This window comes from Eumetopias jubatus, unplaced genomic scaffold (genome assembly GCF_037043125.1).
Source record: "Eumetopias jubatus isolate StellerSeaLion01/CBP00866 unplaced genomic scaffold, mEumJub1_p1.0 scaffold_17, whole genome shotgun sequence".
In the NCBI taxonomy this organism is placed as follows: Eukaryota; Metazoa; Chordata; class Mammalia; order Carnivora; family Otariidae; genus Eumetopias; species Eumetopias jubatus.
In genome coordinates, this window is record NW_028274823.1 from 65,847,174 (window position 1) to 65,873,072 (window position 25,899).

The 25,899-nt window shown below is 34.8% G+C and overlaps 1 non-coding gene across 1 annotated transcript; it reads right to left on the reverse strand.

Annotated features, from left to right (window-relative positions):
- Positions 1-24,709: 24,709 nt before the first annotated feature.
- Positions 24,710-24,816, reverse strand: LOC114224784 (U6 spliceosomal RNA). Its single transcript, XR_003612457.1, has one exon. It is a non-coding gene; the product is annotated as a U6 spliceosomal RNA (small nuclear RNA).
- Between the last annotated feature and the right edge of the window lie 1,083 nt (positions 24,817-25,899).

Sequence of the window (25,899 nt, forward strand, 5' to 3'; positions counted from 1 at the left end):
TTAAAGAAGATGTGGTATATACACACGATGGAATATTATGCAGCCATCAAAAGGAATGAGATCTTGCCATTTGCAATGACGTGGATGGAACTGGAGGGTGTTATGCTGAGTGAAATAAGTCAATCAGAGAAAGACATGTATCATATGACCTCACTGATATGAGGAATTCTTAATCTTAGGAAACAAACTGAGGGTTGCTGGAGTGGTCGGGGGTGGGAGGGATGGGGTGGCTGGGTGATAGACATTGGGGAGGGTATGTGCTATGGTAAGTGCTGTGCATTTTTCAAGACTGTTGAATCACAGATCTGTACCTCTGAAACAAATAATGCAATATATGTTAAGAAAAAAAAAGAAGAAGATAGCAGGAGGGGAAGAATGAAGGGGGGTAAAGCAGAGGGGGAGATGAACCATGAGAGATGATGGACTCTGAAAAAGAAACAGGGTTCTAGAGGGGAGGGGGTGGTGGGATGGGTTAGCCTGATGATGGGTATTAAAGAGGGCACGTTCTGCTTGGAGCACTGGGTGTTATGCACAAACAATGAATCATGGAACGCTACCTCAAAAACTAATGATGTAATGAATGGTGATTAACATAAAATTAAAAAATTTTAATAAAAGAATAGGTATAGTAGAGTACTGGAGAAAATAAATAGTTCATTAAAATTATACATTGGGGATCAAAAAATGTTTTTACAGCCATCTTTTTTCATGTTACTTATTATCCCAATATTTTTCTTGTACACCACATTAATTTCCAAATGGATCAGATATACAAATGGATAAATGAAGGGGAATAAAAAAGAACTACACAACATTATAAGTACTAGAAGAAAACATGAGTGAATTTTCCATAACCTGGAATTTGGGGAAATATTTCTAAATTATGAGTCAAAAATCTAGAAGCAATAAAAGAAAAGAGCAATAAATTTAATCACAGAAAACTGAAAAAGTGTGTATAGCTAATTAAACACAGTAAAAAGACCAATTAAAACCTTGGGGAAAATATTTGCAATTAATCATAGACATGGACTAATAATCTCTAAAATATAAAGACTTCTAAAATAGAGCAAAATTTTCCATGAAAATATTCTAGTGAAATGAACAGAAAGTTCACAGAAGTAGAAAATCAAATGGTTCTTAACTATATGGAAAAATGCTTAACCTCATTTGTAATAAAAGAAATGCAAATTAAAAGTACCGTTAGACCTTTATTCACCTATCAGATGGGCAAAAACCAAAGTTTGAGAGCATACATACTTGAAAAGGCTATGGAGACTCTGAGCAAGATGGCAGAGGGGTAGGAGACCTAAATTTCGTCTGGTCCCAGGAATTCAGCTAGATAGGGATCAAACCATTCTGAACATCTACGAACTCAACAGGAGATCAAAGAAAGGGGAGCAGCAACTATCTGAACAGAAAAGCAACCACTTCCTGGAAGGTATGACGTGCAGAGAAGTGAATTCGAGGTGATATTCGGGAAGAGAGATGGCGGGGGAGGGGGCCTCCGTTGGCTGCTTCTGGCAAGTGAGAGAGCAGCGGAGCACAAAATTGGAACTTTTAGAAGTCTGCTCTGCTGAAGGATGTTGCTCCAGTGGCTAAGCAGTAGGTGGAACCCTCGCTGGGACAGTGTGGTCTCAGGACCCTCGGGGTCACAGAAAGACCAGGGGTGCCTGAGTGCAGCAGAGCTCCCAGGTATCACAGCGGTGACGCCAGCTGCAGAGATGAAGCCCAGGAGTGGGCTCTCGGCTCAGGGTTGCCATAAACTGTGATCCCTGGCACAGTCGGGCCACTGCTCTTCCAGCAGGGACCCAACAAGCAGCAGATCCAGGGAGACTCCCCTTCCTCCCCCGGGAGGAGTGGCGCGGGAGCCCACCTCAGGGATCTGTTGCTTTGGGATGGAATGTTCTGAATATATCTGTGAAGTCCATTTGGTCCAATGTGTCATTTAAAGTCTTCATGTCCTTGTTGATCTTTTGCTTAGATGATCTGTCCATTTCAGTGAGAGGGGTGTTAAAGTCCTCTACTATTATTGTATTGTGTTGACATGTTTCTTTGCTTTTGTTATTAATTGGCTGATATAATTGGCTGCTCCCATGTTAGGGGCATAGATATTTACAATTGTTAGATTTTCTTGTTGGATAGACCCTTTAAGTAGGATATAGTGTCCTTCCTCATCTCTTATAGTCTTTGGTTTAAAACCTAATTTGTCTGATAAAAGGATTGCCACCCCAGCTTTCTTTTGGTGTCCATTAGCATGGTAAATTGTTTTCCACCCACTCACTTTCAATCTGGAGGTGTCTTTGGGTCTAAAATGAGTCTTTTGCAGACAGCATATTGATGGGTCTTGTTTTTTTTTTATCCAATCGATAGTCTGTGTCTTTTGATTGGGGCATTTAGCCCATTTACATTCAGGGTAACTATTTAAAGATATGAATTTAGTGCCATTGTATTGCTTGTAAGGTGATGGTTTCTGTGTATTGTCTGTGTTCGTTTCTGGTCTATGTTACTTTCAGGCTCTCTCTTTGCTTAGAGGAGCCCTTTTAATATTTCTTGTTGGGCTGGTTTCATGTTTGCAAATTCCTTTAGGTTTTGTTTGTCCTGGAAGCTTTTTATCTCTCCTATTTTCAATGAAAGCCTAGCTGGATATAGTATTCTTGGCTGCATATTTTTCTCATTTAGTGCTCTGAATATATCATGCCAGTCCTTTCTGGCCTGCCAGGTCTCTGTGGATAGGTCTGTTGCCAATCTAATGTTTCCACCATTGTAGGTTACAGATCTCTTGTCCCGAGCTGCTTTCAGGATTTTCTCTTTGTCTCTGAGACTTGTAAGTTTTACTATTAGATGTTGGGTTGTTGACCTATTTTTAATGATTTTGAGATGGGTTCTCTGTGCCTCCTGGATTTTGATGCCTGTTTCCTTCCCCACATTAGGGAAGTTCTCTGCATAATTTGTTCCAATATACCTTCTGCCCCTCTCCCTCTTTCTTCTTCTGGGATCCCAATTATTCTAATGTTGTTTCATCTTATGGTATCACTTATCTCTCAAATTCTGCCCTAATGATCCAGTAGTTGTTTATCTCTCTTTTTCTCAGCTTCTTTATTTTCCATCATTTGGTCTTCTATATTACTAATTCTCTCTTCTGCCTCATTTGTCCTAGCAGTTATAGCCTCCATTTTTGATTGCACCTCATTAATAGACTTTTTGATTTTGCCTTGGTTAGATTTTAGTTCTTTTATTTCTCCAGAAAGGGTTTCTTTAATATCTTCCATGCTTTTTTCAAGCCCAGCTAATATCTTTAAAATCGTCATTCTGAACTCTAGGTCCAACATCTTACTAATGTCTGTATTGATTATGTCCCTGGCAGTCAGTATCGTCTCTTGTTCTTTTTTTGAGGTGATTTTTTACGTCTTGTCATTCTGTTCAGAGGACAATAGATGAATGAGAGAACAAAATGCAACCAGGGGAACAACGACCCCAGAAAAATATACACTAAACAAATCAGAAGAGATCTAGAACCAGGGGAAAAGAAAGGGAAAGAAAGAAAAAAGAAAAAAAAAAGAAAAAGAAAAAAATTTTAAAAATATGATCAAATATGATCAGGCTAGTGCATAGATCAATGCCACACACTAGATTTTGGGTGTATTTTGGTTTGTTAGAAGAAACTGCCTCCCAATTTTTAAAGAAAAAAAGCTTATATATCTACAAAAATAAGATGAAGGGATGGAATATGACTGTAAAGATGAAAACTGTAAAATATTTTATAAAATGAATTGATAAGATAAGTCAGTTGAAAAAAGAAAGAAGAGAAATTAAAAAAAAAAACAATAAAGGGAGAGAATTTGATCAGGCAGGAAACTAGAACAAAGCCATACACTAGAGATTTAGGGTACATTTTGGTCTGTTAGAAGAAACTATCCCAAAATTTTGAAGAGAGAACAACTCATATATATATATACCAAAAGTAAGGTTAACTTCTATGAAGGGATAGAATATGACTCTAAAAATGAAAAATAAAAAAGATTTTTTTTTATTTGGGATTGATAAGATGTTGGTTGAAAAAGGGAAAAAGAAAAGTTCAAAAAAAAAAGAAAAAGAAATTTCAAAAAATTAACTTTGAAAGACTAAAGAATCAGGGGGAAAAAAGCCATGAATTCTATGTGCAGTATTCCCCTAGTGCTGGCGTTCTGCTGTTCTCATTGATCGGTAAACTTGGTCTTGGCTGGCTATTCTTGGTGATCTTCTCAGGGAGGGGCCTGTTGCCGTGGTTCCCAAATGTCTTTGCCGGAAGCAGAATTGCCCTGCCCTTGCCGGGTCCAGGCTAAGTCATCTGCTCGGGTTTGCTCTCAGGAGCTTGTGTTCCCTGCAAGCTTTCCGTACAGCTTTGGAGAATGAGAGACTGAGGGTTGTTGGAGTGGTGGGGGGTGGGAGGGATGGGGTGCCTGGGTGATAGACATTGGAGAGGGTATGTGCTATGGTGAGCGCTGTGAATTATGTAAGACTGTTGAATCACAGACCTGTACCTCTGAAACAAATAATACATTATATGTTAAAAAAAAAGAAGAAGATAGTAGGAAGGGAAAAATGAGGGGGGGGAATCAGAGGGGGAGACAAACCATGGGAGACTATGGACTCTGAGAGACAAACTGAGGGTTCTAGAGGGGAGGTGGTTGGGGGGATCGGTTAGCCTGGTGATGGGTATTAAAGAGGGCACATATATGAATGGAACACTGGGTGTTATATGCAAACAATGAGTCATGGAACACTACATCAAAAACTAATGATGTAATGTATGGTGATTAAAATAACATAATAAAAAAAACTAATGATGTATGGTGATTAACATAACATAATAAAAAGAATAAATAAATAAATAAGAAAGGCTATGGATAAGTAGACACTTTTATATACTGCTTGTGAGAATTGTAGATGGTCTATGGAGAAGAATTTTCCAATATCTAGCAAAATTATCTATTATCTATCATCTACCCTTTGATCCAGCAATTACACTTGTAGAAATCTTTTATGACCCAAACATGGGCAAAGATTTGAAAAGATGCACAAGACTATTACAGCACTAGGGTAATAGAAAAGACAAGAAACAATCCCAATATCTAACAGTAGGGGACTAGTTGTTCAAACTATTGCGTATCTGTATATAGAGTACTTTAAAAGGAATGAGAAATATCTCTCTATACCATTATGGAATAATCTCCAGGATATATTGATGAGGGCAGAAACAAGGTGTTAAAAGTATGCTAATGTTTTAAAAAGAGGAGATATGTGTGTTTTTTTAACAAAACAGTGAAAAGATAACCATAAAACCAAAAGTAAAAACAAATTAAAAAGTTTACATATAGTGGGAGGGAAGAAATAGGGTAGAAGAGACAGACCTCTTTAAATATAACTTGTTTGGAAGATTTGACTTTGGAAAAATTAAAAATTTTACATGATTATAAAGGAAATTTTAATTTAAAAGCAATCTCTTAAAATCTAAACAAGATGGCACAGATGAACCTAACTCTGTCTTCAGCTGACCTATTCCAAATGACTTTAAAACTCAGTAATTTGACTGTATATTACAAGTAGGATGTAGTCTTAAGGGGAAAAAGAATTGCAAAAAAGGTTTAAAAGCTATTTTCAATACTATATTATTGGTGGCAGTGGTTCTATAGTTATTCTGAGATTGTTTTATGTGTTGTGTGAGATAGAGCAAATAAGTAATTATATTGACATCATTAAAAACCAAGCTTTTCATCATGAAGGAAAGGTGATACTGATGTAAACATATAGTCCTGAATATATCATTTAATAAAATAGATACTCTGTAGATTGGTCCTCTGAAAAAGCCAAGAAACAATTATCAACCCAGTTGAGCCTCATCAGCACCCAGACTGGGTTTGAAATATCATTTTTCCAACTAAAGAAACTAGGATTCTGAAAGGAATGACTGAATTCTGGATCCTGATTGAAGAAATGTACAAAGGAATTGTGGCAACTGCTGTGCCTGATACAAAAGAAGTTACCAAACAGGCTCTCAATACCAAAAAGAACCAATAGTTAACCAGAATTAGTTCCCACTGAACAGAGATGGGATAATCAGTTGGAATGGAAACATTTGATATATCAAATATGCAGAAATCAGAATTAATTTTGATTTCTGAATACTAGAGAAGAACTCATTTTATTTATTTATTTTTAAAGATTTTATTTATCTATTTGACAGAGAGAGACACAGCGAGAGAGGGAACACAAGCAGGGGGAATGGGAGAGGGAGAAGCAGGCTTCCTGCTGAACAGGGAGCCCGATGCGGGGCTCAATCCCAGGACCCTGGGACCATGACCTGAGCCAAAGGCAGATGCTTAATGACTGAGCCACCCAGGTGCCCCAAGAACTCATTATTTTAAAAACTAGTAAATGGAGAGATCCAAATACTTACCCATACTTTCCAATATTATCTGCACCTTACAGTATTCAAATAACTGATGAAACCAAGCTTCTTCTTATGTATTCCAGCTAACAGTTGAAGAAGAAATGGTAGAATTAGAATATTACCAGTGCTAGATTGGTAATGATCACCAATGTTTACTGATATTAAAAAATAGGGACAATAAATATCATGCATCTCCTGATGAAAAAAACATAAAACCACCTATAAAATAGCCATGGCATACACACAAAAAACTAAATCTGAATCTTAACATTCTTCTATCTCACTATGGATATGCAATCAACAAAATTCAGATTGTAGGGAAATTCTATATGACAGAAGAGCCAGTTTCTTTAACAAAAATAAAATATATACAAATGTAAAAACCCAGAATATTGAAGGTGAATCTATAAAGAGACAAGACATACATCAATAAACTGCAAGGTATGCACCTTATTTGAATCACAAATCAAGTACACAAATTTTTAAAAAAAAAGAAAAAAGTAATTGGGGACTTGTGAAGAATAATGTTTATTGAAGATTTAGGAAAATGTTTTACATTATTTTAAGGAGATGGTGGCTTTGTATTTAATATAAACGCAAGAACCCTAAGTAAGAGTTTAAAGATTTTGAAGCTTCGTGGTGGGTATATCAGGTTTATCATATTATTCTCTCTACTTCTGTTTGTGTTTTTACATTTCCATAATAAAAAGCTGAAAATGTTTCCATTAATTCAAATTTGTGTCATTACTAAGAACAACAAGAACTCCTTTATCAAGAAAAGAATTTTGATGTTTGACTTTTCTTGATTAATATTTCAAGGCATTTAATAAGATACCATTAAAGTTAGAAACTCAATTACCCATTCAAGCTTAACACTGGCAAATTTTCTTCCCAATCAATTTCCTTTGCTTCATAAAAGTTGTTTCAAGTAAACTGAGAGAACTAGAAATTATAACAGAGATAAGAAGTAACTTTGGAAATTTATTTTGTACTTTAATTTCACATTTAATCGAGGCTTTGGAAATTGCATACACATTGCCTAACACTCAAAATTTTAGAAAAACTGGACATATGTTTCATATTTAGAGATCTTAGTACTATTTTTAGCTGTCAAAATATCCTCCCTTTGTACTCAATTCTATATTACTTCATTGAGTAGAACATTTTTATATAATAAAGTTGGAAAATCTAGTCAGTGAACAAGGAATTGATTATACCTTGGTGTATTGTTCTAATAGGTTAATTACTTGGAAAAATAATTAAATTGTACCTTACTTTATATCAAATTAAGTATATATAGATTAAATATTTAAATACCAAACATGACACCATAAAAGCAGTATAACAGAAAATATTAATGAGTGTTTATGTAACCTATGTTGAAGAATGACTTGCTCATGTGATATCAAGTCAGAAGCTACATAAAAAGATTGACAGGCTTGAAGACATAAATTTTAAATGAAAATATCACCCAAGACCCCTTCTCCCCTAATGGCCAACAGGTATTTAAAACATATGTTATTGAGATTAATATTCTTAATATATTAAGAGCATTTATGAATGGATTAGAAAAACAAATATTCTGAGAGAAAAATGGACTAAGGACATGCATAAATGATGCACAAATGAAATACAAATCACCATTATACACATAAAAAAATTCATAGAGACTTGCTGATAATAAAATAAATGCAAATTAATACAAACTTGAGATGACACTTCCTCATCTATCAAATTGGCAAACACAAAGCATTTGGTTGGACAGGTGTGTGTTTTGCCACTCCAGCACTGCACGCTGCTTGAGAAGGAGAAACCAGCTATCTTCTCTGGAAGCAGTTTGGCTGTGTTAAGACCCTTAACATTTGCATAAACTTTTACATGGAAATATTTTACTCCAAAAATTTATTCTTAAAAAATAACAAAATAAATGTGGAAACACTAACATAAATGTTTATGCAGTATTGTTTGTAGTAGCAAAAAAAGCAGTAAGCAATTTGAAATCCAGGGATGAGGGATTTATTCTCCCCCTTGGTAGATTCAGATGCTGAAGTGTGTTCTAATGACATAGAAAGATGGTGACAGCTATGGTTAGGGGGGAAGAGAAGGGTTCAGAGAAATTTATATTGTGTCATCCCACTTTATTTCTATATGTATATATATATATTAATTTGTCTGCATTTAACATATGAAATATATAAATTCTGTAATAAACAAATTTTCAGATGTTTTGTTTCCTATTTGTATTTGAAGAGTTTCTGGTAAGAAGAACATATGCTGTAAAATGTAACAATAGGAAAGATCATTCAAGACATTGTAATGCTTGTTATTTTGGAGGCCGAGTGACTGATGGGTGAACTGCAGCTCCAGAGGCAGAACCCAGAGTGGTCAGGAAATCTGCACGATGTAAGCTCACATCTGAGCTTTAACATATCATGAAGCAAAGACATAATAACCTGTATTTGGCGGGTGGAACATGGGTAGATTTTTAAACAAACAAACACACACACACACACACACACACACACACACACACAACATTTTAAAAGAGCCAAAAACTGCCTGCCAAGGAAGTTTGGGGCAGGTAATGAGGAAAGACTAATGCCTTCATACTGATCAATACAAGCACCCATTAACTAAAGGACTTATAACTCATTGATACAAACATCAAGTGATACATAATGATTGCAGGTTGAAATGATCTATTGGGTTAACTAAAACATAGTATTAAAAATTAATTTTATCCATTTCTTTTTACCTTACTATAGAGATGAAGATACTGGAAAATTTAATAATAATAGATATGTGGCATGCATTATATTTCTGTTGGGCAGTGCTGCTCTATACTATAATAAAGATCTAGTTATGTCATACCCTTGCTCACAGTCCTTTAGTGTCTTCCTGTTACTCTTAGGATAGAGACCAAAATCCTTAACATGGCCTAAAAGTCCCTGAGGAGTCTTACCCTGGCCTGCCTCACGATTATTACCACTTCCTGGGTCTTCTCTTTCTTTCTGAGTTCCATCCAATTGCCTTCTTTCAGTCCTCCAACATAGGATTTTTCTAGCTGCATATTGAGACTTAAGAGTATGTCAGGAAATAAACTTAGTGAATTGAGACCAGCATCAAAAAACAGAATCAAATAGAAAATAGAGTATATCACAAGCAAAAAGGGTAAGCATTATTTTATGTAAATGTTTTTAATTTTGTATGTTTGTTTACTGGATTATGTTGTGAAATCTATTTCTTACTAGAGTAAAAAAAATGTTTGAGAAATAATACTGTAACCCAGGGTTTCTCAACTTTAGCGCTGTTGACATTTTGATTGGATAATTATTGCGGAGAGCTGTGCTGTTCTTTATAGGATGGTTAGCAGCATCTCTGGCCTCTACCCATTAGATGCCAGTAGCACATCCCACCTCTGTTATGACAACTCAAAATACCTCCAGACCTTGACAAATGTCCCCAGTTGAGAACTATTGCTCTAACCCATCATGTTTGATCCACAACAAGGCTTTTCACAAGTTGCTCTCTCTTACTGAAAGGCTCTTCTCACCTGAGTCCTCTAGGTAGGTCTCATCCTTCTATTACATGTTCTTATAAAATCCTATGCTATATTTCAAGCACTTATCAATTTATAATTTTCTATTTACTTCTGTGATTATTTGATTAATATTTGCCTCACTTGTAAGGCTGTTAGTTACGTGAAGTCAAGTATCATGTCTGATTTTGCCACAATACAACATCAAACCATCAAACAAGTATTTATTCAGTGTCTACTATGTATTAGTTCTGTACTAGATGCTAGGGGTATATTGGGCAGCCAAAAAAGCAAAATCCTTGCCCTCAAGGGCTTGACAGTCTTGTTGGGGAGAACTAAAATACAGAACGATACCAACCTTTAAGTACAAATTTAAAAATGGAAATGTGCTCAAACGAAGATGTGTTTTGAATTGGGAAGAGTGGTCAGGAGAAGGAAGTGCCACGATGTGAATGTGAATTTGAAGTGCCAGAAGGACACAAATACATGAGAGCAGGGAAAAGAACATTCCAAGAACAGGTATCATTTGCTTAAAACCTTATAACATATTCCTAGAAGGTTTTTAAAAATCATTCTACTGTGAAGAGAATGCATCAGAGGAAATTAAAAGACAAGAAGAGGACATCACTTAGGAAGTCATTCAGTCCAAGTAAGAGACGGCTGGTGTCTTAAACTAGGGGTTGTGGTAGTGGAAATGGAAGGAAGTGTATAAAATATAAGTACTTACTAAATACCTAGTATGCCAATTATCCAATTTGACATACTAAGCGCTTGGTAACTATTTGCTGATTTAATATCTATTGAGTAAATTCACTCAACATTTACCAACAAATACATCAAAGTTTTAAGAAATTAACACAATTTTTTATTTTTGTCATCATATCTGCCTATTAAAGTTCAATTCAAATTCTGTATTGTCTATAAAGAATTTCCCTATACTCTCAGACAAATTAATCTCTGTTTTCACAGCTATATTCTTACAGAAAATTCATTCTAGCTTCTGTAGCAATAATCACTGTCTACCTTAAAAAACCGATGTGTTCATCTGCCCAACTATGTTTTGGATGCAGTGAAGGCAGATAATTTTTTTCTCATTTTAATTCCAATATAATAGATTATGCACAGGAGATACTAAATAATGTTGGTTGAATGGAATGAACCCCATGAAAAATCATTTGGGAAAAATTTAGCATTTTAAACTTTTGTTTTGATGACTCTTTCAGTCAGAAATAATCTCCAAATGGACAGGAAATTATTTACAATTTTATTTGAAGTTAAAGTTTATTTTCAAAAAGCAGTGTTTTAAAACATGTCTCAGTCCCAGGCATACCAAAAGCAGATTTCACTAATACAAACAGATTTTGATGATTTACTTTGGGAGCTAAGGGAACATACATATTTTCATTTCACTGTGATGATTAGCTAGGAATGGAATTGCTGGGTCATAGGGTAAGGTATGTTTACCTCTGTAAGAGTTAAGTTAAACTACTTAATCTTTTCCCAAAGATATTTACCATTCTATGTTCTCACCAGTCTTGTACGAAAGTTTCTGTTTCTCTACTTCCTTGTCAGCTTTCACTCTGCCAGTCATTGTAATTTTAGCCATTTTACTGGATTTGAATGGCATCTCACTGAAGTTTCCTAATGACTGATGATGTTGAACACTTTGTTATATCCTTATTAGGCATTCATTGATCTTCCTTTTCGAAGTATCTGTTTGGGCCCTTTGCCAAATTAAAAAAAAATATTTTCCAGCTTTATTGAAATATAATTGACATATAATATTGTGTAAGTTTAAGGTATACAGTGTGATGATTGGATACATGTATACATTGAACAATGATTATCATAATAAAATAAGTTAACACATCCATCACCTCACATAATTATACTTTCTTTGCTATAAAGGTGGTGAGAGTATTTAAGATCTACAGTACAGTATCGTTAACTATTGTCACCATAACTTACTCATCTTATAACTGAAATTTGTACCCTTGGACCAACGTCTCCTGATTTTTTCCCACTCCCCAGTCCCTAATAACCACAAAGGATTTTGCTTTTTTTGCTGCCCAATGTACACCTAGCATCTAGTACAGACCCAATACATAGTAGACACTCTATCTCTATGACTTCGGCTTTTTTAGATTTCACATATAAGTGAGATCATACACTATTTGTCTTTCTCTTTCTGATGTTTCATTTAACATAATGCCTCCAAGTCCGTCCATATTTTACAAATGACAGGATTTCCTACTTTTTATGTCTGAATAATATTCCATTGTGTATTTATACTACAATTTCTTTATCCATTCATCCATCAATGGACACTTATATTGTTTCCATATCTTGGCTATTGTGAATTATGTTGCAGGAGTGCAGGTATCTCTTCAAGACAGTGATTTCATTTCCTTTAGATATATACTCAGAAGTGGGACTGCTAATTGCACTACTGGGTGTTTACCACAAAGATACAGATGTAGGGATCCAAAGGGGTACGTGCACCCCAATGTTTATAGCAGCAATGTCCACAATAGCCAAACTGTGGAAAGAGCCAAGATGTCCATCGACAGATGAATGCATAAAGAAGATGTGGTATATATACACAATGGAATATTATGCAGCCATCAAAAGGAATGAGATCTTGCCATTTGCAATGATGTGGATGGAACTGGAGGGTGTTATGCTGAGTGAAATAAGTCAATCAGAGAAAGACATGTATCCTATGACCTCACTGATATGAGGAATTCTTAATTTCAGGAAACAAACTGAGGGTTCCTGGAGTGGTGGGGGGGTGGGAGAGATGGAGTGGCTGGGTGATAGACATTGGGGAGGGTATGTGCTATGGTGAGCACTGTGAATTGTACAAGACTGTTGAATCACAGATCTGTACTTCTGAAACAAATAATGCAATATATGTTAAGAAAAAAAAGAAGAAGAAGAAGATAGCAGGAGGGGAAGAATGAAGGGGAGTAAGTCGGAGGGGGAGACGAACCATGAGAGACGATAGACTCTGAAAAACAAACTGAGGGTTCTAGAGGGGAGGGGGTAGGGGGATGGGTTAGCCTGGTGATGGGTATTAAAGAGGGCACATTCTGCGTGCAGCACTGGGTGTTATGCACAAACAATGCATCATGGAACACTACATCAAAAACTAATGATGTAATGTATGGTGATTAACATAACAATAAAAAAATTTAAAAAAAAAGAAGTGGGACTGCTGGATCTTAGGGTAGTTCTAATTTTTTTGAGGAACTTCCATACTGTTTTCCATAGTGGGATACTAATTCACATTCCCACCAATAGTGCACAAGGGACCTTTTTCTCATATTCCTCACTAGCACTCATCTCTTGTCTTTTTACAACAGTCATTCTAACAAGTGAAGTGATGTAAAAACTGTGGTTTTGATTTGCATTTCCCTGGTGATTAGTGATATTGTTCACCTTTTCACGTACTTTTTGACAATTTATATGTTTTCTTTGAAAAAATGTCTATTCAAGGTCTTTGCCCAAGAACTTGTACAATATAGTGATTCAACAGTTCTGTACATCACCTGGTACTCATCACAACAAATGCGCTCACCTATTTCACCCATCCCCCCCATCCACCTCCCCACTGGTAATGATCAGTTTGTTCCTCTATAGTTAAGAGTCTGTTTCTTGGTTTGTCTCTCTCTCTTCTTTTCTTTCCTTTGCTTATTTGTTTTGTTTCTTAAATTATACATGTGAATGAAATCATGTGGTATTTGCCTTTCTCTGACTTGACTTATTTCACTTACGATTATAGTCTCTAGCTCCATCCATGTTATTTCAAATGGCAAGATCTCATTCTTTTTTTATGGCTGAATAATATTCCATTATTCTTTATCCATTCATCAACCGATGGACACTTGGGCTGCTTCCATATCTTGACTATTATTAATAGTGCTGCTATAAACATGGGGGTGCACGTATCCCTTTGAGTTAGTGTTTTTGTGATCTTTGGGTAAATACCCAGTAGTGCAATTGCTGGATCATATGGCAGTACTACTTTTAACTTTCTGAGGAACCATTTGGCTGCACCAATTGGTGGCTGCACCAATTTGCATTCCCACCAACAGTGCAAGAGGGTTCCTTTTTCTCCACATCCTCATCAACACCTGCTGTTTCTTGTGTTGTCGATTTTAGCGATTCTGACAGATGTGAAGTGGTATCTCATTGTAGTTTTGATTTGCATTCCCCTGATGGTAAGCGATGTTGAACATCTTTTCATGTCTGTTGGCCATCTGTATGTCTTCTTTGGAGAAATACCTGTTCATTTTTTCTGCCCATTTTTTGATCAAGTTATTTGTTTTTTGGGTGTTGAGTTGTATAAGTTCTTTATATATTTTAGATACTAATCCTTTATCAGATATGCCATTTGCAAATATTTTCTCCCATTCAGTACGTTGTCTTTTAGTTTTGTTGACTGTTTCTTTGCTGTGCAGAAGCTTTTTATTTTAATGTAGTCCTAATAGTTTATTTTTGCTTTCATTTCCCTTGCCTCAGGAGACATATCTAGAAAAAATTTGCTATGGCTGATGTCAAAGAAGTTAGCACCTGTGTTCTCTCCTAGGATTTTTATAGTTTCAGGTCTTATATTTAGGTCTTTTATTCATTTTGAATCTATTTTTGTGTATGATGTAATATAATGGTCCAATTTCTTTCTTTTGCATGTTGCTGTCCAGTTTTCCCAACACTATTTGTTGAAGAGACTGCATTTTTTCTCATTGGTTATTATTTTCTGCTTTGTCAAAAATTAATTGATTATATAATTGTGGGTTCATTTCTGGATTTTCTATTCTGCTCCATTGATCTATGTGTATATTTTTGTGCCAATTCCACACTGTTTTGACTAACACAGCTTTGTAATATAACTCGAAGACTTGAATTGTGATGCCTCCAGCTTTGTTTTCCTTATTCAAGATTGCTTTGGTTAGTTGGGGTCTTTTGTGGTTCCACAAAAATTTAAATTTTTTTTTCTAGTTCTGTGAAAAATGCTGTTGGTAATTTGAAAAGGATTGCATTAAATGTATAGATCACTTTGGGCAGTATAGACATTTTACAAATATTTGTTCTTCCAATTCATAAACATGGAATGTTTTTCCACTTCTTTATGTCATCTTGAATTTCTTTCATCAGTGTTTTATAGTTTTCAGAGGTCAGGTCTTTCACCTCTTTGGTTAGGTTTATTCATAGGTATCTTATTATATTTGGTGTATGGTAAATAGAATTGTTGAGTACATCGAAAGAGGTATGTAAATAACATGCTTAGCACAGGGCATGTCATTTTCATATAGACCCAGAATATAAGCTCTGTCTGTAGAATCTATAAATCATGCTATCATTATAGAAGATGGAAAGAAATCTATAGACAACTTGTTGGAGTTCTAATTTTTGTGTAAAATCTACATCTTGTTCTCTAATGGAAGGCTTCGTTATTTATTTTATTTTAGTTAGTTACCTTTCAAAAAGCCTAGTGGTGAGCCAGTATTATATTGAAAGAAGATGGAAAAGAAAGACAAGATGGGATACATGAAACAGCCTTTGGACCACAATATTCAGCAAAGTGAAAGCTAGTAATCAGAGATTAAAATTTTTAAGTTCTTTCTTTGTATCTGAGAGATCACCAAATGAGGGAACCAGATAGTTTTATTCTCTTAGGAATTTCATATTTTAAATTAATAAATGGTTCCCTAACATAATTAATATTTGTAAATTATTCACATTTCCACTACATCAAGGCTTAGTGTTCATCATGATTTTCCTAGATTTTGATAAGTATCAATTACCATGAATATTTTTATAAATAAAGTTTTATTGCAGCACAGCCACACCACTACATTTATGTATTATCTATGTTACTTTTGCATTGCAATGGCAGAGTTGAGTTGCTGTGACAGAGACAGTCTGGCCTACAAAGCCTAGATTATTTACTATGTGGCCCTTTTCGGGAAAAACATTTTTCCCCCAAACTCTTGTTTGTGAAGATGATACCAGTTGCTGAACTGCTGATAACAAGTAATGTCTTTTGAATGTTCTTTACCCTGTTGTCAATATTTCATTTCATCTTGCAAATCACTACTCACTACATGCTTAGAGAAGGGCCAAGTGAAAACACAGTGAACAGAGCTCCTAGTCCCAGCAGGTAATCAAAGCCCACATCCATAATATAATTGACCTCACTCTCAAATGACGACCATCGATATAAAACTTACTATTAAGCATTTCCGTTTTGTGGTGTTCTGTCAGGCACTAGTTCTATTTCTACTTATTCCTGCTTTATAATATTTCCCAATCTAAGATACACAATGCTGAGACAGAGTTCAATCTTATAGTCTAAAAACGATGAGTATTTAAACTGCTAATAACAAAAGAAGAAATCACAATTCCTTTGCAGCTAGATATTTTGTTATCTACTTGCCTTAAACATTTTGATGCAAATTATAAATAGCAAAACTTTAAGAAAGAGAATTGTAGTGAAACTTACTTACCAGGAAGTTGTGTTAAAGAGTTAGCTTTAAAAGACATCTTGTTTAATTTTGGGGGAGGGAAAAGGGTAAATAATTTTAGACATTCTTTTCTTAATAGCCACAAGCCAAGCTTAATTAAAGAGACAAAATATTGGTTTGCAGAGATAAACAGAATTGATGCCTAATGTTATCTTTTTTTGCTCTGAGTTCAACATACCAGCTGGCTTGAACTGTGGGTGACATACATAATTAAAATTGAAAAAAAGACTAGAGAATCTTACTTATCTGGCTTTCTATTCCTTTTTATGGTGTCCAAATCACAACCCTGCCATCATCTCTGCATAATAAATCAAGCAGAAATTCCTGCTGATATGATGAATATTTTATTTTTTTCCATTTTTACCATTGCTCTATCTTCTGCAAATATAAGGATAAATTAATAAAACAAGTCACTAAAAATAATAAGTCCTATTAACTGATTAGATGGTCATGAAGAGAAGAAAATTTAATATCTAAAGGTGATATACTATCATTTTAGCTATTTTGACTGAACTGATCAATATCCAATCAAGACAATACTGTCAAACAACCAGATTTTTTCCTAATTTTTTATTATGAAAAATTTGAAACATGCAAGAAAACCTAACAAAAATAAATATCCTTCATCAAGATTCAGCAGTTGGTAATGGCCATATTTACAGTTGCTTGCTTTATCGCTGGTATTCATAAATTGAGAATAGTCTTCTAGCAATTAATTTATTTAGGTATTTAATTACATTGACTTTTTAAAAAGACCAAGTAAATTTTTTCATAGATAGTCCCACATTTTGAAAGTATCTATTTCCTTTTGGTGTTTATACTGTTTTTCTCTATCCCTTATTTCTGGAAAACTGGAATGTGTCTAAAAACCAGATTCACAGTAAATGTTTTGGAAGATGGTATTTCATAGGGGATGTTGTGTAGTTTGCTTTGCATCATATCAAGAGGCACATGATGTCAGGTTATCCCAGTACTAGTGATGCTAAGTTTGATTGCTTAGACTTGATGACCAGTGATCTCTCCATTGTAAGACATATTTTTCTTTGGCAACATGTATATATCTTATATTCCAACAATGATTGCCTAATAATTTTAATCTTTTTAGAAATAATCTTTGCCTGGATTACTGATTTCATGGAGATGGCCAGGAAACTATGATTTTGTAATACTATTATATTTTATATGCTTATTAACTGATATTCTTTTGTGAAAAAAATGCTTTTCCTCCTAAAAATTGATCACCTCTTTCCTTTTAGTTACCAGCTGTCAGAGTAAGGAATTGGTGTAATAACAAGATGACTATATATTCCAGTTTATCCTCAACAGTCCTGGGTATGTCTCTTTTCCCAGCACAAATATTATTGTGCTCCCATTCAGTCTAGAAAAATTAGACTGAGTAATAAATTATAAAATCATTCCATGTATTAGTCACCTTGAATTTCTCTCTCTCTCTCTCACTCTGTCTCTCTCTTTCATTATGAGAATCCTATGTTTATTTATTCAATGTTTTACAAAAACTTAGTTATGCTTTTTGATATTGAAATTTTTTATATTCAAAGAATTATAAAAATTATCCTATTTGATACTCAAATATTTTTTTCTCTCATTCCAAATTTTATGTGTATTTCAGTACATCACACTTCCTCTGAGTATCCAATTATACTGTATATATTTGTGGGTTTTTTAATTTGAATTTTAGTTAGTTAACATACAGTGCAAAATTGATTTTTGGAATAGAATTCAGTGATTCATCACTTACATTCAACACCCAGTGCTCATCACAACAAGTGCCCTCTTTAATACCCATCACCCATCTAGTACATCCCCCACCTACCTCCTTCCATTAACCCTCAGTTTGTTCTCTATCATTAAGAGTCTTTTATGGTTTGTTTCCTTCTCTCCTTTTTTCCACCTTCCCATATGTTTATCTTTTTCCTTTCTTAAATTCCTCATATGAGTGAGATCATATGGTATTTGTCTCTCTCTGACTGACTTATTTTACTTAGCATAATACACTCTAGCTCCATTCACGTCATTGCCAATGGCAAGATTACATTTCTTTTGATGGCTGAGTAATATTCGAGTATGTATATATATATATATATATATATATATATATATACATACCACATCTTCTTTATCCATTCATCAGTCGCTGGACATTGGGCTTTCTCCATTGTTTAGCTATTATTGATAATACTGCTATAAACATTGAGGTGCATGTACCCCTTCAAATCTGTATTTCTGTATCCTTTTGGTAAATACCTAGTAGTGCAATTGCTGGATCACAGGATAGTTCTATTTTTAACTTTTTGAGACGCCTCCATATTGTTTTCCAGAGTGGCTGCCCCAATTTGCATTCCCACCAACAGTGTAAGAGGGTTCCACTTTCTCCACATCCTTGCAAAGACCTGTTGTTTCTCATATTGTTAACCATTCTGACAGGTGAAGGGTGGTATTTCATCATGGTTTTGATTTATTTTTCCCTGATGATGAGTGATGTTGAACATCTTTTCATGTGTCTATTAGCCATCTGGAAAAGTCTTCTCTGGAAAAGTGTCCATTCATGTCTTCTGCCCATTTCTTAACTGGATTATTTGTTTTTGGGGTGTTGAATTTAATAAGTTCTTTATAGATTTTGGATACTAACCTTTTATCAGATATATCATTTGCAAATATCTTCTCCCATTTCACAAGCTGCCTTTTAGTTTTGCTGTTTCCTTCACTGTGCAAAAGCTTTTTATCTTGATGTAGTACCAATAGTTTATTTTTGCTTTTATTACCCATGCCTCCGGAGATGTGTCTAGTAAAAAGTTGCTACGGCTGAGGTCAGACTTGCTACCTGTGTTCTGCTCTAAGATTTTGATGGTTTCCTGTCCCACATTTAGGTCTTTCATTCATTTCAAATTTATTTTTGTGTATGGTGTTAGAAAGTGGTCATTTCATTCTTTTGCATGTTGCTGTCCAGTTTTCCCAACACCATTTGTTGAAGAGACTTTTTTCCATTGGATATTCTTTCCTGCTTTGTCAAAGTTTAGTTGACCATAGAGTTGAGGATCCATTTCTGGGTTCTCTATTCAACAGAATAGAGATTGATCTATGTGTCTGTTTTTTGTGCCAGTACCATAGTGTCTTGATGACTACAGCTTTGTAATATAACTTGAAATCTGGAATCACAATGTCTCCAGTTTTGTTTTTTTCTTTTTCAGGATTGCTTTGGCTATTTCGGGTCTCTTGTGGTTCTGTACAAATTTTAGGATTGTTTTTTCTAGCTCTGTGAAAAATGCTGGTGGTATTTTGATAAGGATTGCATTAAATGTGTAGATTACTTTGTTTAAACATTTAAACATTGTTCTTCCACTCCATGAGCATGAAAAGCAATGTTTTTCTATTTCTTTGTGTCCTTTTCAATTTCTTTCATAAGTGTTTTATAGTTTGCAGAGCACAGATCTTTTACCTTTTTAGTTAGGTTTATTCCTAGGTAACCTACTCTTTTTGCTGCAATTGCAAATAGGATTGATTCCTTGATTTCATTTTCTTTTGCTTCATTATTGGTGTACAAAAATGCAGCAGATTTCTGCACATTGGTATTATATCCTGCCACTTTGCCGAATTCATGTACTAGTTCTAGTAATTTTTTGGTGGAGGTTTTCAGGCTTTCCACATAGAATATCATGTCATCTGCAAATAATAAAAGTTTGATTTTTTTTTTGCTGATTCAGATGCCTTTTATTTCTTTTTGTTGTCTGATTGCTGAGACTAAGATTTTCAATACTATGTTAAATAGTAATGGTAAGAGTGCACATCCTTATCTTGTTCTTGACTGTAGGGGAAAAGCTCTCAGTTTTTCACCATTGAGGATGATATTAGCTGTGGGTCTTTCATATATGGCCTTTATGATATTGAGGTATGTTCCATCTATCCTTACTCTGTTGAGCATTTTTATCAAGAACGGATGCTGTACTTTGGGTGTTGAGTTTGACAACACCAAAGAACAAGTGATCCAATCAAGAAATGGACAGAAGACATGAACAGACATTTTTCCAAAGAAGACATCCAACTAGCCAACAGACACATGAAAAAGTGCTCAACATCGCTTGGCATCAGGGAAATCCAAATCAAAACCTCAATGAGATACCACCTCACACCAGTCAGAACGGCTAAAATTAACAAGTCAGGAAATGACAGATGTTGGTAAGGATGTGGAGAAAGGGGAACCCTCCTACACTGTTGATAGGGATGCAAGCTGGTGCAATCACTCTGGAAAACAGCATGGAGGTTCCTCAAAAAGTTGAAAATAGAGCTACCCTATGACCCAGCAATTGCACTACTGGGTATTTACCCCAAAGATACAAATGTAGGGATCTGAAGGGGTACATGCATCCCGATGTTTATAGCAGCAATGTCCACAACAGTCAAATTATGGAAAGAGCCAAAATGTCCATTGACAGATGAATGGATAAAGAAGAAGTGATACACACACACACACACACACACACACACACACACACACACACAGACACGATGGAATACTATGCAGCCATCAAAAGGAATGAAATCTTGCCATTTGCAATGATATGGATGGAACTGGAGGGTATTATGCTGAGCAAAATAAGTCAATCAGAGAAAGACGTGTGTCATATGATCTCACTGATATGAGGAATTCTTAATCTCAGGAAACAAACTGAGGGTTGCTGGAGTGGTGGGGGTTAGGAGGGATGGAGTGGCTGGGTGTTAGACATTGGGGAGGGTATGTGTAATGGTGAGCACTGTGATTGTGTAAGACTGTTGAATCACAGACCTGTACCTCTGAAACAAATAAAACATTGTATGTTAAAAAAAGAAAAGAAGAAGATAGCAGGAAGGGAAAAATGAAGGGGGAGAAATCGGACGGGGAGACGATTGGACTATGAGACTATGGACTCTGAGAAACAAACTGAGGGGTCTAGAGGGAAGGGAGATGGGAGGATGGGTTAGCCTGGTGATGGGCATTAAAGAGGGCATGTTATGCAAACAATGAATCATGGAACACTACACCAAAACAAATGATGTAATATATGGTGATTAACATAACAATAAAAAATTTAAAAAAAACTAATGATGTAATGTATAGTGATTAATATAACATAATAAAATAAAATTTAAAAAATGAGTGGATGCTGTATTTTGTCAAACGCTTTTTCTGCATCTATTGACAGGATCATATGGTTCTTATCGTTTCTTTTATTAATGTAGTGCATCACGTTGATTGATTTGCAAATATTGAACCACCCCTATAAGCCTAGAAATAAATCCCACTTGATCATGGTGAGTAATTTTTTTAATGTACTGTTGCACTCGATTTGCTAGTAGTTTATTGAGATTTTTTGCATACATGTTCATCAGGGTTATTGGCCTGTAATTCCCCTTTTTAGTAGGTCTTTGTCTGGTTTTGGAATCAAGGTAATGCTGGCTTCATAGAATGAGTTTGGAAGTTTTCCTTGTTTCTATTTTTTGGAGCAGTTTGAGAAGAATAGGTATTAATCCTTCTTTAAGTGGTAGAATTCCTCTGAGAAACCATCTGGCCCAGGCCTTTTATTTCTGGGAAGGTTTTTGATTACTGATTCGATTTATTTGCTGGTTATGGATCTGTTCAAATTTTTTATTTCTTCTTATTTCAGTTTTGGTAGTTTCTAAGTTTCTAGGAATTTGTCCATTTCTTCCAAATTGCCCAGTTTGTTGCCATGCAATTTTTCATAGTATTCTTATAATTGCTTGTATTTCTGTGGTGTTGGTTGTGATCTCTCTTTCTTCATCGGTGATTTTATCTACTTTCATCCTTTCTCTTTTCTTTTTGATAAGTCTGGCTAGGGGGTTATCAATTTTATTAATTCTTTTGAAGAACCAGCTTTTAGTTTTGTTGATGTGTTCTACTGGGGTTTTTTGTTTGTTTGTTTCTATATTATTTATTTCTGCTCTCATCTTTGTTATTTCCCTTCTTCTGCTGGCTTTAGGCTTTATTTGCTGTTTCTTTTCTAGCTCCTTTAGGTGTAAGGTTAGGTTGTGTATTTGAGACTTTTCTTTCTTCTTGAGGTAGGCCTGTATGGCAATATACTTCCCTCTTAAGACTGCTTTTGCTGCCTCCCAAAGGTTTTGGACTGTTGTGTTTTCATCTTCATTTGCTTTCATGTGCTTTTTTATTTCTTTGTTAATTTCCTGATTAACCCATTCATTCTTTTGTAGGATGTTCTTTAGCCTCCATGTTATTGTGGTCTTTCCAAATTTTTTCTTGTGGTTGACTTCAAGTTTCCCAGCATTGTGGTCTGAAAGATGCATAGTATGATCTCAAACTTTTCGTACTTGTTGAGGGATGATTTGTGCCCCAGTATGTGATCTATTCTGGAGAATGTTCTGTGTGCACTTGAAAAGAATATGTATTCTGATGTTTTAGAATGAAATGTTCTGAATATATCTGTTAAGTCCATGGTCCAGTGTTTTATTCAAAGCTATTGTTTCCTTGTTGATTTTCTGCTTAGGTGATCTGTCCATTCCCATAAGTGGGGTGTTAAAGTCCCTACTATTAATGTATTATCATCCATGAGTTTCTTTATGTTTATTATTAATTGATTAAAATATTTGGGTGCTCCCAAGTTGGGAGCATAAATATTTACAATTGTTAGATCTTCTTGATGGGTAGATCTCTTAATTATGATATAATGCCCTTCATCTCTTGTTACAGTCTTTAGTTTAAAATCTAGTTTGTCTGATTTAAGTATGGCCACTTTGGCTTTCTTTTGCTGTCCATTAGCATGACAAATCGTTCTCCATCCCCTCACTTTTAATGTGCCAATGTCTTTAGGTCTAAAATGAGTCTCTTGTAGGCAGCATATAGATGGATCATGTTTTTTTTTTTTTAATGCATTCTGATACCCTATGTCTTTTGATTGGAGCATTTAGTTCATTTACATTCAAAGTGGTTATTATAAGATTTGAATTTTATGTCACTGTAGAGTTGGTGTTTCTGGTGATATTCTCTGTTCCTTTCTAGTCTTTCGTTGTTTTTGGTCTTTTTTTCCCCCACTCAGTGAGTCCCCATTAATATTTCTTGCAGGGCTGGTTTAGTGGTCACGAACTCCTTTAGTTTTTGTTTGGGAAACTCTATCTCTCCTTCTCTTCTGAATGACAACTTTGTTGGATAAAGTACTCTTAGCTGCGTATTTTCCCCATTCAGCACACTGAATATACCCTGCCACTGTCTTTTGGCCTGCCAAGGACTTTTTTCCCTTGCTGTTTTCAGGATTCTTTCCTTGTCTGTGTATTTTGTGAATTTGACTATGATATGCCTTGGCGATGGTCAGTTTTTGTTGAATTTAATGGGAGTTCTCTGTGTTTCTAAGATTTTGATGCCTGTATCCTTCCCCAGATTAGGAAAGTTTTCTGCTATAATTTGCTCAAATAAACCTTCTGCCCCCTTTTCTCTCTTCATCTTCTGTGACTCCTATGATACAAACGTTATTCTATTTTAATAAGTTGCTGAGTTCCCCAGGTTTGCCTTCATGACCCATTGCCTTTGTGTCCCTCTTCTTTTCAGCTTCATTATTTTTCTTAATTTTATCTTCTATATCACTGATTCATTCCTCTATTTCATCCATCCTCATTTTTATGGCATCCATTTGGGCTTGCATCTTTGTTATAGCATTTTTAATTTTGGCCTGACTAGATTTTAGTTCTTTTATCTCTGCAGTAAGGGATTCTCTAGTGTCTTCTATGCTTTATTCAAGCCCAGCTGGTATTCTTATAATTGTTGTTTTAAAATCTATTTCATACATCCTACTTATACCTGTATTGACTACCGCTCTGGCCATGTTCTTTCTTTTGGGGTGAATTCCTCCATATTGTCATTTTGGAGGAAAAAACAAAAACAAAAAAGCAAAAAGCAAAAGAAAATCAAACAAAATAAAAATTTTTTAAAATAAAATAATAAAATAATAAAATAAAATAAATAAAGGAAGCTAGATCCTAGGTGTGTTTTGGTCTGCTTGTTAGAGAAGCTTGATAGAAAAGAAAAGTAGAAAGAAAGAAAAGAAAAAAAAGTTAAAAATTAAAAAATATATAAAATATATAAAATAAATTTAAATATTGCTCTTTCTGTATCCAAAAAAACCCCAAACACACACAAAACAAAACAAAAACAAACAAACAAAACCCAAAGGACACTAGATCCTGTTTCCCCAAAAAATTATGGAACACTTCATAAATTTGCATGTCATCCTCTTGCAGGGGCCATGCTAATCTTCTCTGTATTGTTCCAATTTTAGTATATGTGCTGCCGAAATGAACACTACTCAAATCTTAATATTTAAATATTACTATCTTAAAATTGACTAGAATAAGTCCCTTAAAAATGTGTGTCCTTTTGACATAAATTTTGCCTGATGGCATCATAAGATATTACAGCTTCACCTTGTATTTTCTATGCTCCAGATCTGAATTCAAATTTCCTGAAGGACCTATGATTTCTTTTAGTGAGAATTGGTAGTCGGAAATCAAGACTTGTATGTCAGGAGTATTCATTTTTACTGAGCTGTTATTGCTTCCAGAAGCATTTCAGTGGATAAAACTAGGACATATGTAAATATAAGTATACTTAAATATTGAGTTTATATTGTTATTTAAGATTCAAATTTAATGGTATAGTGCATTCCTTAATTTCTTTGGTCTTGTGCTTATTTTGTTTGTTCTATACTGAAATTCTTTGTTTCTAATTAGCACATTTACTTTATTCTATGATACACATAAACAGTATGGTTTAATATTTTGTGTCAGTTCTTTTTTCTCTTTAGGATATGGTATAAAGATGTATAGTCAGTATACTGGGTCAAAAGTAATTTAAACACTGGCAGAAAACACCACAAACAAAGTAGAGATGAATGATAAACTTGGGGGAAAATGCTTGCAGTTTTCATCATAGGCAAATGGTTAATACCTCAAACAAAAACAGTTACTAGAAGGAGAAAATATAAAAAACAACAAAGGACATGAGAGAGATATAAACAGTTCACCTATAAAAGAAATGCAAATGACTCAGTATATGAAAATAGGCTTAGCTTAATCACTGTACATCAAATATAAATTAAAACTGATTAGAGGTACAATATTTGATTTATCCACACTGGCAAAAATCCAAAAATTTCACAATATACTCTACTAGCAAGGCTGTAGGGATAGAGACAATAATATATATTGTAGGTGATAATGAAAAATAGCATTCTCCATAATTCTTTATGGAGAATAGGCAATATGTAGCAAAATTCTACATATATTTATACTGTCATACAGATAATCCACAATCTCCTTATCTCAAGATCCTTAATTTAATCACCTCTGTAATCACCCTTTTGATGTGTAAGTTTCTGGGAGTTCAC